The 10938-nt window shown below is 46.0% G+C and overlaps 1 long non-coding RNA gene across 2 annotated transcripts in view; it reads left to right on the top strand.

Annotated features, from left to right (window-relative positions):
• The first annotated feature begins 2800 nt into the window (after positions 1–2800).
• The window catches only part of LOC117997542, a 13264-nt gene continuing 5126 nt past the window's right edge, over positions 2801–10938 (top strand). For both annotated transcript variants that reach the window (XR_004675846.1, XR_004675845.1), the window contains exons 1-2: positions 2801–4478; positions 4631–4815. This is a non-coding gene — a long non-coding RNA (uncharacterized LOC117997542). The remainder of the gene's footprint in view (positions 4479–4630; positions 4816–10938) is intronic.

Below are 10938 nucleotides of genomic sequence, written 5' to 3'. Positions count from 1 at the left end.
ACCCCTAGTTTTCAAATGGTTAAAAGACTGTTAAAAAAAAAAAAGTAAATTGACGACTCTCATACAAATGAAAATGAGTATGTGTCGGATAATGTAACAACCAGTAAGATGTTACAACTGGCTCAAAAGAAAACTCAGGATGAATCACCGGCCTGTACCTCTGAAACCAATAATACATTATATATTAATTAATTGAATTTAAAGAAACAAATGTTAAAAAATAACAAAAAAAAAAATTCGAAGTACTACATATTTATAGACAATCTGGAATGCTGAAGCAAATTTACAAGTAGATTTGTTTTTAACTGTCAATTTCCAGGACAATGATCATTCACATTCCACTGGACACAATTTCATTTGCATTTCTGTGGATGAAAATTATTTGCACTGTTACCAGTTTCCTACAACTCAGAGTTGTGAGATCGCTTAAAACCAATGAAAATCGCTGTTATGGACTGAATGTGTCCCTCCAGAATTCATGTTGAAACCCTACCCCCTAATGTCATGGTATTAGGAGATGGGATCTGTGGAGGGTATGTAGGGTTTAGATGTCATGAGGGTAGAGCCCTACAAAATAGGATTAGGGTCATTGTAAAAAATCCTGAGGGACCTTGCTTCCTCCCTGTGCTCTTGAGCCCTGTGAGAACACAGCAAGAAGACACCCTTTGAAACAGAGAAGGGCCCTCACGAGAACCCGACCTCGTGGACCACCCTGATCTGGGACTTTACACCTTCTGGCACTCTAAGGTATAAACTTCTGTAGTTAAGCCACCTGGTTTGCGGCATTTTGCTGCGGCAGCCACACTAACTAAGACAGTCGTCCTACTCAAGGTACCTTAGAAACTTTGTGCTATCTATTTCAAACTCCTTGAAAATTTTTCCTGACCGAAGTCACAGTGGAGGTGGATGTGATCACAACCTTCAAAACCGAAACATCTTCCTTATTTCACTAGTACACTCCTATGGAATTGGATTTTAGATCTGAATTTGTTAAAAAGTGGAGAATAGGCATTTATCTCACCACATCCTGGCAAGCACCCTCCAATTTGCAGTAATTCTCTAGTCAACCAATAGCCTTTTTTTTTTTTTGAAGGTTTTATTTTTAAGTAATCTGTACACCCAACATGGGGCTCAAACTGATAAGATCGAGAGTCCCATGCTCTACTAACTGAGCCAGCCAGGTGCCCCTACAAACTCTTGATTTTGTAATCTTGACTTTGTAATACTGAGGAGCTCAGTCTTCATTCTGGGGCTGGGTGAGGTCATCTGTGTCTACAGCCTGTATCAGTTGAAAGAAAGAGTGAAATTAGAAGTAAAGTATATATGTAGTCCTGACCTGGAGAAACCTGTTAGAGAGGGGAGTTGATCTGGACATCTCAAGGAAGTTGGAAGATGTCCTTACATGTTATGAAGGGAAAGGGTATAAGATTATTATTCCCTCCTTTCAAAATCTGGTCACAAATCAAGAGATTATAATAAGAAAAGGGATCAGAATAAGACATGAGTTTCAAGGGCAGCAAAATAGGCTTTTTTTTTTTTTTTTTTTTGGCATAAGGATTATTTTGAGGAACAGCAGACTCAGGAGAAGCTCTAAAAACAGAGTACAAGTTACCCTTTTGTAATGGTGTCTCCCTGTCTGAGGAAGAGAAGGATGACCCCGAATCACAAGAAACAAGAAGGTACTAACAGAGCTCACTCCTGTTTATACTTTTCCTGGTCAGCTCCCGTAACTGACCTCCCTGACACCCTCTTTGTTTTGTCTTTAGCTGAAGATGGTATTCAAGCCTGAATTCTAAGCCACCTTGGAGAGTCCCTCATTTTTTCCCTGGGTCTCTGCCATGTGTACATGAGATATACACGTTAATAAACTTGCTTGTGTTTTTCTCTCATTCATCTCTTTTGTTACCGGGACCCCAGCCAAGAACTTAGAAGGGCAGGGGGGAAATTCTTTTTTCCTCTCTTACAAGTTTCAAAATTCTACAAAAGCCTTTTCTGGGAGTCTCATCCATTGCTTCATCTACTTACAGTTAGGGGAAGCAATTAACATTTGTTCAGATTTTAGAGCCCAGGTGAGTCTAGAGAGGTTGTGGAATAGGGAGTTAGACAATCAAGTGATGGCTTTTCAAAGGTGTCACACCATGGAATTTGGGTATCATAGGGGTGGGGCGAAAGCCCTGCAGCTCAGTAAAATCGTGAAGATCTGTGGCAAAAGGCCACCACAGAGTTTAAAGTTCTTTGACTATCAGTAAACCGTTTAACCTCGTGCCTTATTTCCAGGATCAAATGAGCTAATGTGTGCAACGTGCACACCTCTTCCCAGCACAAAGAAAGGGGTCTGCAGGTGCTATGGGTAGTGTTGGTGGGAGAAGCGAACTTAACCCTGGAAGGACGGGCACAGTGTTCCAGCTGGACAGCCTGGAAGCCCTCTGGGGGCGGCCCACGGAGACTGGGGCACCACCGAGAGCGCGAGACCGCCCGCGTCCTAGAGAGCCCTCCAGAGAGACCTTGGTTTCCCCCGCCGGCTGCTCTAGGACCCGCCTCTTCAAGGTCCGTGGGAGCCCACCTTTACTTCCGCTCCCGCGGCGCGCGCGGCCCCGGCTTCCGGGGGAGGCCTGCCCAGCCCTCAGAGGGGGCGGTGAACCTGCAGGGGTGGGGGCCGGAGGGGGCGGAGGGAGGGGAGAGCGAGCCTGCGGGGGGGGGGGGGGAGGGGAGAGGGAGCCGGCAGGGGGGTGCCCGGAGGGGGCGGAGAGAGGGGTGAGCGAGCCTGCGGGGGGGGGCTGGCGGGGGCGCCCCAGCCTGATTGGGCCCCTCAGGCGCGCCCTTCGGCTCGGAGCGCGGCCTCCCCGCGGCCCCGCGCACGCCGCCTCCTCCAGGCTGGCCGCGGGAGCTCCCGCGGGGCCACGCGCGCTGCGCGGGGCGCGAAGAATCGCAGGAAGACGTTTGAACTCGGGACCTTCCTGTGATTTCCTTTTCGGAGCCCTGGAGTTACTCGGAATTACAGAGTATTTGTGTTTTTAGCCGTTCATCCTGACTGGTTGTGACATGAAGAGGACGTTGGTGGAAGGGAGCAGGGACTGGACTCGGGTCCTCTCGACCCCGAGCGCAAAACCCAGCCTTGCGCAGCTGTCTCCGTTAGCACGAAACAAACCTCTGTGCGTCCCGAGTCGCGTGCCCTGCAGGGATGCGGGGGGAGGGTGCGGGCCCCTGAGCTGGCGAGCACCGGACCAAACCAGTCTGCCCCGGGCGGACCCCAGCGCTGACCTTCGGCGGACTCCGCCCTCCTGGGGACGTTAGAAGTCACCCCTGGGGTGCAGATTTAACGTGTTAAGTGGACCTGCCACGGGGGAAGGAGCGCGATCTTTACGCGCGCAGGTGCGGATACACCCCCGCCTCCACCTGCTTGTACTAAACCCTTTCCCCACCTACGTTTCCGTAAAAAACCCTCCGTGACCGCCCCTCGGGGAGCCAGCCCGAGAATTCCTTCCTTCCGGCGGCCTCGTTGCGCGGAGCAAAGTCCCCGTGAAGCCTTTCTGGGACCCCCACGAGGCCTCCTGTCCATTTCCATTGCCTGGCGAGCGCGGGGCCCTGCTGGGTATCAGCCGCGCTTCAGAAACCCTGAGGGACTAATCAGTGTAACTGTGACGTAGAGACGGGGACCTGGCTCCATGGGTGGAGACGGACGTGTAAACGATTAGTAACGTTGCCTGGTCAGCGCGCAGCAGGAGGTGAGCCCCTAACTGCGTGTTGTCAGTCACAGAGGAAGGGGCCGCCCGTTCGCTGGGAGCAGGAAAAGCGAGGATCTTTCATTACCTGGGAATTCGAGTTGGTGATCTCTTGTCTCTTAAGTTTTCTTTGCTTATGGACAACTGTGGAAATTGTCTTTCGGTGGCGTGTAAATAATTTTAGCATTTTTCCCCCTAATAGTATTCCCTTACTGTTTCGTGAGTCAGAACGTGTCTGGCATCTAGGTTGTCCTGCTCTTCGTGGGGTTTCCTACTTCTTTGCCACCCTGAAGAACCTCGAGGGGAATCTCTCAACGGAGAGCGTGTAATACGCTCTGTCGGGTTATTTCAGTCCAGCAGACCACGAAGCAAGCGAAGCTGGACCTTGGACCCTCCAAGTTCCAGAGGACGCGGTGGGGCTGGTGACCTGAAGGTGGAGCAAGATGAACATACTTGGAAAGGAGACTCCAGCTTTCGAAGGGAGAAACCGCGTACCAGGGAGATCTTTTGCAGGTGCTTCAGTTTTGCTCTCCAGAGACACCTGGACCCCTCGAGGCTCAGAGTCGCACCGGGCTCGGGGAGCTCTGCCGACGCTGGCGGCGGCCCGAGACGCACAGCAAGGAGCAGATCGTGGAGCTGCTGGTGGGGGAGCAGTTCCTGACCCTCCTGCCCGAGGAGCTGCAGGCCCGGGTGCGGGAGCGGCCCCCGGAGAGCGGGGAGCAGGCGCTGGCTGTGCGGGATGAGCCAGGAGAACAGGTGGGAGAGAATGGGAGCTGTCCTCGGGGAGGGGTTTAGATCTCTGCTCTGCGGGGCGGGGGGATCTACCCAGCAGTTGCAGAGTGGGCAACTCTCAGTTTTCTCCAAACAAACAGAGCTACTAGCTTCAGATTTTGTTTTTGTCCTGTTAGGATTTTTCAGGGATTTTTCTCTTACGTCCGACGTTCTTCACTAATTGAAGCCCTGAGGAAGAGAAGCAAATAGCGGAACATTGCTTGAATAAATACCCAGCTACTAAAATGAATACAGAAAGTGACCTTTTCAGCATGGAAACGAACCTCTCGCTGTGGTGCCATTTCCTGTCACTCGGCTCAAGGTCAGCTTTCCGAACAGGGTGTTCTGGTAACTCCTAGAATGTGTGCAGGGACGAGACTCACATTTGGTGCAACCAGAAGCCACGCAAACCCCAGCTAGGACGTGCTGCCCAGAGAAATTGCCGGCATAGGTGGTGGCCTGTTCCTGGTGCTGTTGTTCTAATCGGCTCGACTGAGATATACGATAAAACTCAGCAATTTTAAGAGTACAGTTTAATGAGCTTTGACAAATCAACGGCCATAGAACTATCCACACAGTGTTTTCATAGCCTAGAAATGTCCCTCCATGCTCCTCTAAGTCAGTCCGTCCATTTTCAGACCACTGGCAAACATCAGTTTGCTTTCTCTCACTATAGGTCACTTTAGTTTACTTATCTAGAATTTCATGGAATCACTTTTTTTTTATTGACAACGATGCTTTGGAGGTCCTGCTGTGTACTGCTGTGTTGTTGCATGTGTAATTCTTCCTCTTATTGACGGGTAGAATTTCAGTGTGTGGGTATAGCAAATTCACTTGCCAGTTAATAGACATTTGGGTTGGGTCTAGTCTTTGTCTGAAAATATGCTTTCACTTCTCTTGGGTAAGTATACTTAGGGGCGGTATTGCTGAGTTGGGTGGTAAGTGAACTTTAACGTTACAAGAAAACTGCCAAACTGATTTCCAAACTAGTTGTGTTATTTTGCATTGCCTTTAGTATTTGCTTTTTATCAAGAAAACATTACCCTAAATATTCATTAAGGGTTCGCATAAATATAGTGACATATTTGGCTCTTCAGCTTTAAAAAGTCAGTCTGAATGATTTTATCTTTTTTTTTAAGATTTTATTTATTTATTTGACAGAGAGAGAGAGCAAGAGAGCACAAGCAGGGGGAGCGGCAGAGGGAGAGGGAGAAGCAGGCCCCCCGCTGAGCAGGGAGACCCAGTGGGGCTTGGTCCTGGATCATGACCTGAGCGGAAGGCAGACGCCTCACCGGCTGAGCCCCCCAGGCGTCCCCCGAATGATTTTATCTCACTTGTAAATACATATTGCAAGGAAAGATAAGCTTTATCTATAGAAGATATAAAGTAATTGTAACTGAATTTTCCTAATCACAGGAAAGTCTATACAGTCCTGGACTGATGAAGTTAGATCAGTGAGATCGTGGTGACTTCAAGGACCCCACCAGGAGGCAGGAGGCCAGGCGGCTGATACAAGTCGGGCAGACCAAACTGTAACTGTAACAAGTCGACCCTGGATGACCCTAGCCAGCCAGGCCACAGGGCGCGGTGATTCTAGGCCGGCAGCGAGGAGTGGGGGCAGGTGGACTCCACTTCCTCCTGTTGGTCCATTTCTTCTCCAGGACTAATGTGTTGTGATCATCGTAGCTTTAAAATACATTTTTTAAAATTCTTTAAATTTTTATTTTTTTTATTTAGCTTCAAGTTACCTAATATAAAGTGTATTATTATTAGTTTCAGGGGTAGAATTCAGTGATTCATCAGTTGAGTATAAGACCCAGTGCTCATTACATCACCCAGTTACCCCATCCCCCCACCGACCTCCCCTCCAGCAACCCTCAGTTTGTTTCCTAGAGTTAAGAGCCTCCTGTGGTTTGCCTCCCTCTTTTTCATCTTATTTTATAAGCTATATTTTTAGTATCTTGTAAGTCTCGTCCTCATCACTGCTCTCTAACAGTGCTTTTCTGATTAGTATGTGTTTGTTTTTCCAGATGAACATTAATATCATTCTATTATCTCCCTCCTTCATTCCCTCCACTATTTTTCTGTGTTTATATTTGGATTACATTGAATTGCTAGATTAAGAGCAAGGCATATATTTCTATTTATTAAAGGCTTCCTTTTTTTTTTTTTAAAGATTTTATTTATTTATTTGAGAGAGAGAATGAGAGAGAGAGAGCACATGAGAGATGGGGAGGGTCAGAGGGAGAAGCAGACTCCCTGCTGAGCAGGGAGCCCGATGCGGGACTCGATCCCGAGACTCCAGGATCATGACCGGATCCGAAGGCAGTCGCTTAACCAACTGAGCCACCCAGGCGCCCAAAGGCTTCCTTCTTATAAGGCAGCGGTTTTTAAAAAAAATTCCCAGTAGAGACCCTCCACATTTCTTAAGTTTTTGTTTTTTGAATTTATTGTTATAATAGGGATCCTTTTCCCATTACATGTTCTAACATCTTTAAGTACTGTCAGCAAACTAAGTGATCTGCATGAATTTTGACTTTGGTGTCGATCATGAATGATGTTATACAGAAAATGCAAGAAAGTAACGACCACCCGATCAGCCATTGTAGATGCAACACTGGCAGGAGAAAGATTTCAGAAATTCGTATCGCATGGTTTATATTATGCCCAAATTCAGAGATTGCAAAGTTTAGAGTTCCCTTTTTATTTTAATTTTAGGTGGGTTTTTTTTTTTAAGATTTTATTTATTTTGAGAGAGAATGAGAGCGAGAGCACGAGAGGGGGGAGGGTCAGAGGGAGAAGCAGAACCCGAGCTGATGTGGGGACTCCAGGATCATGGCCTGAGCCGAAGGCCGTCGCTTAACCAACTGAGCCACCCAGGCGCCCAATTTTTTTTTTTTTTTTTTTTAAGCCAGGCTTTATCAGAGAAGTGATTTTCCTGGGTAACATTTGGAAGCACAGATAATAATAATTGTGTGGAGAAGGGGTAGATTTTCTAAGCTTTTTTGTAATCCTTAAAATTTCAATGAGGGATCACAGTTCAGTGTTTTCCTTTCATTGTCTACTTTTAAAATTCTCACATAGGAGCATGTCATATGGGAGAATTCAGTTACAATTCCTGTATATTTTCTGTAGATACTCTCTTTCGGGGCCCCTTCTCCTGGGCACTGAATGTCTGATCACGGGACACCAGGTGACTGTGACGTCCTTGCTGCCCGCGGTGGGGGCGATCACACGTTTGCCGAGTGTGTCGGCATTACTATGGAATGAGGCTGGGTGGGACATCCCGTGCCTGCTGAAAGCAGAAGAGCTCCCTGATCCTCATGCCGAGCAGCTCTGTTCATGGAGCAACCACCAGAATGCCCAGCAGCTGTGCACTTTGCTCTGATAGGGGATCTGAAGGGAGCTTAAGGCCCCCCTTGCAGGTCTGCATTCCCCTCGGGTGGGGTCCTCTTGCTCTAACAGGACTCTTCAAGAGGAAAGGAAATTGTTCATATTAATGACTTAAAGAGACAAACAGGGATCAGACTGGATTCCAGGTTTTGGTCAGCTTGTTTGATGAAAAATGAATGTAACTGCCTTCACGATAATGTTTTGTTATTACAGAATGCTTGTGGTCTTGTGAGAATTATTCCTTTTGACTAAACTGTATTGTATTTAGTGCAATTTGAGTTTGTTTGTTTTCCCAATCCTTAAAGTTTATTTATTTTAAGTAAGCGCTATACCCAAGGTGGTATCGTTCCTGTAAAGTATTAAAATGCACTTTGTACTATTTATTACCAGAGATGTGAACATACAAGTAAAGATAACGATAACTAGAGCAACTAATTTAATTCCCTCCCAGGCAAGACTAAAACAGATTTTTTAAAATGCACAAACTCACAATGGCAAGGAAAAATGGAAGGGCAATTTACAGTTTTAGAAGCAGGAAAGTGTATTGACTAAGGCTAATTGATTTTGCAAACTCTGTGGGTGACAAAACTCAGTTCATACAATGGGATCCCCTAAGACAATAGCAGCTACGTGTGGGAATGAGAGTGCAGCAGGCTGCTAAAACAAGGAAAGTCAAAGTTGTTTAAGAAGCACTTAGATTCTGGGGTCTCGGGCCCATTCCTCCCTGCTGGATGTGATTGCTTCTCTACCACAGTGGGGTACTGGGGATTGTTCTCTAGGTGTTCAGTGCAGGAGAGGAGAGGCGTGCCATGCTGAAATGGGATGAGGCGACTTTATGGGCAGTGGGGGGCTGCACAGCAGATCACTGTGCAGAGTTCCCATATACCCCCTCCTCTTCCCAGTACGATTTCCCTTATTAACACCTTGCATTAGCGTGGCACGTTGTTACAATGGATGCTGATGTTGATACATGATCTACTGAAGCTCATAGTTTACATTAGGGCTCAACCCTTTGTGCTGTACAATTCTGTAGATTTTGACAAATGCACGATGTCCTGTATCCATCAAGGCAGTGTCACCGCCCTGGGGGTCACTCCTCCCGGTCTCAGCTGAGCCCAAGGCAGCACTGTTCCTGTTACTGTCTCTGTAGCTTTGCTTTTCCCAGGCTGTCATGTAGTTGGAATCACACAGTATGTAGCCTCTCAGACTGCCTTCTTTCACTTAGAAGTATGCGTTTAAGGTTCCTCCCTGCCTTTTTGTGGCTTGATAGCTTTTTTAAATCACTGAATAATATTCCATTTTATGCGTATAACAGTTTGCTGATCCATTCCCCTTTTGACACACGTCTTGGTTGCTTCCAGGTTTCGGCAACTTTATTATGAATAAAGTTGCTATAAATATTTATGTGCGAGCTTTATGTTTTCAACTCATTTGGGTAAATATCTGGAATACAATTGCTGGATCATATGTAACATTGTATTTAACTTTGTAAGAAACTTCCAACTCTCTTGCAAAGTGGCTGTACCATTCTGCATTTCCACAAACAGTGAATGAAGGTTCCTTTTGCTCCACGTCCTTAATACCGTTTGGTATTGTCGGGGTTTTTTGGAGTTTAGCCATTCTAATAGATATATGGTGGTATCTCACTGTTTTAATTTGCAATTCCCAAATGACCTATGATGTCGAGCATTTTTTCATATGCTTACTTGCCATCTGTGTATCTTATGTGGTGAAGTGTCTGTTTAGATCTTATCCTGATTTTTTAGGGTTGCTGGGTAGGGTTTTTTAGGGTTGTAGGTTGGGTTGTTTGTCTTCTGATTGTTGAGCTTTAAGTATATTTTGGATACAAGTCCTTTGTCAGATACATGTTCTGTAAATATTTTCTCCCATGCTAAGCTTGTCTTTTCATTCTCTTAGTAGTGACTTCTGCAGAGTGAGAGTTACTAGTTTTAATGAAGCCAACTTACCAATTTCTTCCTTTCTCAGATCATGCTTTTGGTGTTGTATCTAAAAAGTTATCACCAAAGCCAAGCTCACCTAGATTTCCCCCTCTGCTATCTTCTAGAAGTTTTATAGTTTTGTGTTTTACATTTAAGTCTGTGATGCATTTTGAGTTAATTTTTGTGCTAGTTATAAAGTCTGTGCCTAGATTCCTTTTTTTCTTTTTCTCTTTCTTTCTGTCTCCTTCCTTCCTTCTTATTTTTGTTTTGTTTTTTGCATGTGCATACCTAGTTGTACCAGCACCGCTGGTTGAAAAGACTATTCTTTCTCCACTGAATTGCCTTTGTTTTGGGGGGGTGCCTGGCTGGCTCTGTCAAGAGAGCATGTGATGTTGATCTCTGGGTCATGAGTTTGAGCCCTATAGTGGGGGTAGAGATTACATAAAAAAATAAAATCTAAAAAAAAAAAGAATTGCCTTTGTGTTTTTATCGAAGATTGCCGCCTATATTTTTGTGGTTCTATTTCTGTGCTCTTTATTCTGTTCTTTCGATCTGTTCTCTCACCAATACAATACTGTCTTGATTTCTGTAACTTTCTGGCCAGGTTTGAAGTCAAAGAGTTTCGAAAGGTCTTCCAACTTTATTGTTCTTCAGTTTTGCTGCCCGCAAAGAAGTCGTGAGAAATACCTGTGCAAGAGCTGTGTTTGGTACAATGGCCTCCAGGCTGGGTGGGGGAAGAAATGTGGGGGTAGTACGTGCTCATGCTGTAGAGAAGACAGACAGGTGCAGTCTGTAGGGATCACTGCTACCTGAAGAGCGGCATGTGACTTGGAGGCAGGGGACACTGGCTGTTACTTAGAGTAGAAAGGTGGGCAGAGAGCCCGTAGAGGGACGCCTGGGAGGCTCAGTCGGTTAAGCCTCTGCCTTTGGCTCAGGTCATGATCTCAGGGTCCTGGGATCGAGCCCCGCATAGGGCTCCCTACTTAGTGAGGAGCCTGCTTCTCCCTTTTCCTGCAGCTCCCCCTGCTCATGCTCTCTCTCTTCTGTGTCAAATAAATAAATAAATAAATAAATAAATAAATAAATAAATAAATAAATAAATAAATAAATAA

Source organism: Mirounga leonina, unplaced genomic scaffold, assembly GCF_011800145.1.
Source record: "Mirounga leonina isolate KUSES-001 unplaced genomic scaffold, KU_Mleo_1.0 Mir_366, whole genome shotgun sequence".
Lineage (NCBI taxonomy): Eukaryota > Metazoa > Chordata > Mammalia > Carnivora > Phocidae > Mirounga > Mirounga leonina.
Note: the sequence above shows the minus strand (reverse complement) of the source record. Positions and strands in the feature narration are given on the sequence as shown.